General features: G+C 32.4%; 1 protein-coding gene across 3 annotated transcripts in view; it reads right to left on the bottom strand.

Annotated features, from left to right (window-relative positions):
- The window catches only part of LOC106474909 (5-demethoxyubiquinone hydroxylase, mitochondrial-like), a 13,433-nt gene extending 9,162 nt beyond the window's left edge, over positions 1–4,271 (bottom strand). Inside the window, exon 1 of one of the 3 annotated variants that reach the window (XM_013935607.2) lies at positions 4,253–4,271. The gene's annotated coding sequence lies outside the window, so the exon portion shown is untranslated. Of the gene's footprint in view, positions 1–3,995; positions 4,204–4,252 lie in introns of those variants that run through there. The other 2 variants (XM_013935606.2, XM_013935605.2) reach the window with 2 other exon arrangements.
- Positions 4,272–5,941: the final 1,670 nt, after the last annotated feature.

Raw genomic sequence — 5,941 nt, forward strand, 5'->3', positions numbered from 1 at the left:
ATACTCCTGTTAAGTTTTATTAGGTGGTGTGGCCATACTCCATTTAGTTTTATTAGGTGATGTGGCCATACTCCTGTTAAGTTTTATTAGGTGGTGTGGCCATACTCCATTTAGTTTTATTAGGTGATGTGGCCATACTCCTGTTAAGTTTTATTAGGTGGTGTGGCCATACTCCATTTAGTTTTATTAGGTGATGTGACCATACTCCTGTTAAGTTTTATTAGGTGGTGTGGCCATACTCCATTTAGTTTTATTAGGTGGTGTGACCATACTCCATTTAGTTTTATTAGGTGGTGTGACCATACTCCATTTAGTTTTATTAGGTGGTGTGACCATACTCCTGTTAAGTTTTATTAGGTGGTGTGACCATACTCCATTTAGTTTTATTAGGTGGTGTGGCCATACTCCATTTAGTTTTATTAGGTGGTGTGACCATACTCCATTTAGTTTTATTAGGTGATGTGACCATACTCTCACTAAGTTTTATTAGGTGGTGTGGCCATACTCCTGTTAAGTTTTATTAGGTGGTGTGACCATACTCCATTTAGTTTTATTAGGTGGTGTGACCATACTCCATTTAGTTTTATTAGGTGGTGTGACCATACTCTCACTAAGTTTTATTTGGTAAAACAGTCACGCGCCTATCTAGGTTTATTAGGTCGGTCAGTAAAACTCCCATTAAGTTTTGTAAGGTAGTGCCGTTATTCTAAAGTTTCATTTGGTCGTGCCCCCATTTAATCTTTTTAAGTACTCAAGAGTAATTACAGAATAAAAGTTCAGTTCGATGAGAACACTCACAAAAACCTATGTTGAAAAAGTTTTTTAAAACATGTCACTTGTTTTAACCATACACGAAATTTTAACATATCATAACACTAATAATGACCTATTTAATTGTCTTAAAAACATCATATTAGGGTTGGTATTGCAAATTTGCATAAAGTCCAATAATTACTTTTCTAACGGGGCCAAGAAAAAAAAAAGAGAGAGAGATAACCGTGAATTATCAACATTATCCCGAAGTTTAACATTTTAAATACACACACACGTTTAATGCCTTTAATTCATTCCGTAAATGATTAGTTACTGCGGTAATAATTAGAACTAACATGCATTAGCGAATTTTTTCTTTGTTCATACTATTATTTCCAGTACATAACAGTTCGATATGATAGGAACACACACACACACCTTCGTATGAGAATAGCTTCTCACGAGTTAAGTATAACACGAAACCAAGATGTGAACAGTCTAAGGTAATATATGATATCGCAATAACAACCCATATTTAATCTTAAAATCAAATACACTTTAAAAAAAAGAAAGAAAAAACAAGAAAAAAGTAGCTACGAATAAACTACTACCAGTGATATTCCAGCAATTCAAGCAAAAAAATGGAAAATGAATTCTCATAGACGTGGCGAAAGATATCGATCAACCTCGCCCCAGAAGTTAACAGTGGAATGTACATTTTCTTCTATCAGTGAATTATTTACCCTTTGTCATCTTGATACAATGTAAAACTTTATTCAGTAAATCAGGTATTAGATTCAGTTCGGAAGAATGTGTAATTTCCCAGTCTTGTAAAAAATACTAATCTCGAAAAACATGCAACTTTCCAAATACATCACACATTTTCACAACGAAGCGTTGAATTTAGTGGATCGTTCACAAGAGTACAATGAAACACGAAACTTGTCTATTCACAATCATCCAAATGTATTGATCCGCCCCAATCCTTATCGCTGACTTAACGTTTCAGTATACTCGCACAACATAGAGTAAAACTCTGTTCATAAAATCATATAATTCTTTCAAAACAACTCAGATTAGAAACATTAAAGATTTAGGTAGGCAAACAGCTCTTCATCTGTTAATTTTTGTGTGCAAGTGTACTTTGAATTTCGTGAAAATTAAATGAATTTAAAATAATGGCTGTCAATGTTTTACGTTCCTTTTTAAAACATAATTGTCAAAAATATCCAAGTATTTAGTCAAATCTTTTTATTATAAAACCTTTTCCTAAAATAACCAGACAAAAATTAATGAATTTTAGGAATTTATATAAAATTGCAGTAAAAGCGAACTTATTTTAGTAGCGGTACGCCAGTTGAATAAGCCAATCGATTAAATCGACGTGTTTTGTCCCCTCCCGAAGAAAGGTTATATTAAATAGGAAAATACAGCGCTTACTTTACAATCTATGGTTATGTTAGTTTTTCTACAACTACTTTCGTTATTAGAGCAGTTATTGTACAAAAAAAAAATCTATATATTAGGTGAGACAACTTGGTCTACATGAAAGTTTCAACCATATGGTAGGAACAGTCATTCAGTTTTATGGTTTATGTTTCGGTTAATTTCTGTAACTATATGTTAAACTGTAGTTTTATCTTAGTCGTGACATGTATAGTTATGGCTGAGGATTTTAAAAGTGTGTCAGCGTTTGTCGATTCGTACGCAAAATATACGAATGAAGAGGGGTAAAATTTGACCTTTAAATTTTAGAGTTTAGTATAGCAGATGGGATGGACTAGATGGACCAACAGATCCTTTGCTGTCCTTAAATAATATATATAAATATAGGATTTTGAACAGGTCTCCAGCAATGTAGTCAGTTTCAGTTTTGCTATTACAAAACCTTATAAAGATTACCTATAGGAAGTATGAGCTAAAAAACAAAATGACACAATCAGAAAGCCACACTGAACTGTTTATCTTACATACACACAAGTAACCAATATGAGAGAAGTAACTTTATGATTTTATATGTTTTTGCTTAACACAAAAAAAATAAAAATATTTTGTCACTCCCCACAAAGGTTGCCATTCTGTTGTGTACCATTATATCCATATATTGTGGGGTTTATTCCATGGCAGTGTTACTTCTCTGTAAGATATATATATATATATATTTCAGAGACAGTCTTAACTTATAAAGTGGTTTGTGGAAATTTCATGAAAAGATGTGTATTATTGTGAAGATTACATTAAGTTTGTATTCGATTTTTTGTTATTTCATGAGGAAATAACCCAGCAGTTAAATGGTCTTTGCCTTCTAGTTTGTTATTTAATCACCCAATAGTAATTTACAATGTTACATAGTCACAGTATGCAGAGCTGCAAAATAATTCATTTCCTTAAATAATAAAAGGTTTCCCCCAAATACAAAATAATGAAAATAAATATTAATAAACACATCTTATAAAATTATGAGTTAGAAGTAAAATATTAATGATATATCTTACTATAAGGTACATAAACACTGTAAAATTAATTAAATGTATTTTGAAATTAACTATGAGTACCTATTTAGTGATTTACCCTTCAAAAGGCAAATTATTCTGAAACTTTCAATGCTATTTTGCAATTTATATTTTACGAATTACTCTGCTTATACTCTTACCCTTTATGATAAAAAATAGTTTCCTCATAAACGTTTTTTGTAATTCTTCTTCAAATAATACATTTTCACAAATACAAGTTAAAAACCAAAGATAAAACAATGTTTTATTCAAAATAATTGAATTACGCGCTATCTATTTCACTTGATGCACTTTAACAGAGGGCGCCATGAGTTTCTTTTCGCTCTTCGTTACTGCTTATGCAGCTGCTAGAAAGCCTTTCAGCCTGGGTTTGCTCATTTAGTTGCTCAGATCAACTCCAATTTTGGTATACATCGCGCATTTCCCTGCGTCTACATTTTCTTCATTTTCACTATATTCTGGTAAGTTTTGTATGTATGACTATATTAAATCGTTTAAAGAGATAATATTCAAACAAGTATATCTTTCTTCACTAAATAAGTTATTCATATAAAGAAATATTATGAGAAATTACCACAATTATTTGTACGGCGCAGACGCAAGATGGCGGATTTCCCGCTTTTTCCTCTCTAAGCCTAGTTATATTACAAGCAACGCATTACGAAACTGTCCTATCGCTCAATTTTGCATTTATCGTAATTATATATCTAAATATATGGTATGACTTACCTGGAGGATACGGTATTATTTGAAACAAAAGGGATTTCTATTTGATAATAAGAAACGGCCGGAAACAGAACAATGCAGGCAAACTAATAATATGACTTACCAACACCTCATATAGCCGAAAGTAAAACGTAGCGCAGTCGCAAACGGGATGGGTGCCCGAGTTGCTCAGTTGTGTGTACCTTATGTTCCTCCACGCATGGGCCACTAAAATGTGCGCGATCAGCTGAGGTATTTTACGGCGTAAACAAATTACTTACATGTGATTTTCGTGAAAACATGCCGATCACATTTTCAGAGTTCTCTATTGCTTACTTTCTAATGACGTCTCCATGTTAGGCCTAACGGCCAGTCTATCCATCGAGAAGAAACAACGAACTCGGTTTCCTAGAAAACCGTTCGATAATTTCACTGGAGAAACACAGGTCTATCAGTGTCGGTAGCATTGTTAAAACCAAACTTTTGAAATTTTTTGAAGGTTATATTCATATTAAAAAGCATTTCAAAATATAATTTTAGTGAAAAGAATGTAATGAATTCACAGATACTAGTTTTGTATCACATTAAAAAATATCATGATGGCAATAGTTTCAATTTTAATGTTAACTTGTCATTTAATCACATTTTTCTTCTATATATGTTATCCATTTCCAAATTTAGCGATTTGCAAGATAAATAATAATAATAATAGTTCACTTCTTTTTAGACTACACATTCTTCGATTTTTGAATATACTTTTTTGTTCGTGAAACCTTTATGGCTTTTAACTGTTCAATCCTTATACTACTTGGTATATATATAAGGAAAGCTTTTTTGATGGTGTATGTAACACGTAATTTAAAATCATAGTAATTAAACATTTTCAGATTACTTTTCCATAAGTAAGATATACTCCATGTAGTTACTTTCTTTAATAGTATTAGTTAGAATGTTTAATTTATCTACATGTATTACTTTTTAATTTAATTTTTCATTATACAGATTGTTTTGAATTGTCAATTTATGTATTTAGGATTAGCCTAAATCTCCTAAGCTAGCTAAACCTCATGAAATATTGTTGGGATTATTTTCAAAAATATAGTTAACTGAGAAGGTACCCAACTGATGGAACAATACATTATAATTATCATAAATATGAATATAAGACAAGTATATTTGCTGTAAGTAGGTAGCTTGCTTTAATGGGAAGTTAATATTATGTCTGTAAGAAGATGAGGTTATAATGTCATTGGTTAGGCCACATTTGGAGTACCAATCTTGGACTCCTTACTTTAGAAAGGGCATTGAACTGTTGGAAAGGGTACAGTGAAAGGCTACTAAGATTATACCTGTTAGGGAAGGTTGCCATATGAAAATAGCTTAAGATATCTGAAATTGTTTTCTCTTGAAAAAGAGTTACAGGATTTGATTAAGATGGTTAAGGGAATCGGTAGTGTTGATGCATTATCTTTCTTCATATTTAATGGCGAGAATGGTAAGACTGAGGGACATAAATATAATTTTTAGCTAGGTAGGAGTCTTCATATAAGACAGCTTTATTTTTCTAACAGGGTGGTTGGCCTTTGGAATGTGTTGCCTTCGGATGTGGTAAATGGAGTTAGTTTAAGGGAAGGCTTGATTGAAAACACTAGCATTCAGCCCTTCATAGTGCTAAATGTTTATCTCATCAGACATCTAAACTTATAAAAGATAACCTGTCACACTCTTATCCTGCTTGTCATGGCTGATTTTTCATAGAGTTGGTTGATTTAATCAATTACCTATGAGCAACAATGACATTGATTATTCCCGCTTTTTTGTTGTCCCTAAGAAAACCAGGGATTGGTGGCTGGTCATTGATTTCCCTTGCTTCAACCGCTTCATCGTACTCACAAAGTTGAGCATGGAGTCTTTTCTCACCCTGAGATGGGCATTTTTCCCAAGGTTGTGAATGATGAAGATGAATGTCT

The sequence above is a fragment of the Limulus polyphemus genome, unplaced genomic scaffold (genome assembly GCF_000517525.1).
Source record: "Limulus polyphemus unplaced genomic scaffold, Limulus_polyphemus-2.1.2 Scaffold7843, whole genome shotgun sequence".
NCBI lineage: Eukaryota > Metazoa > Arthropoda > Merostomata > Xiphosura > Limulidae > Limulus > Limulus polyphemus.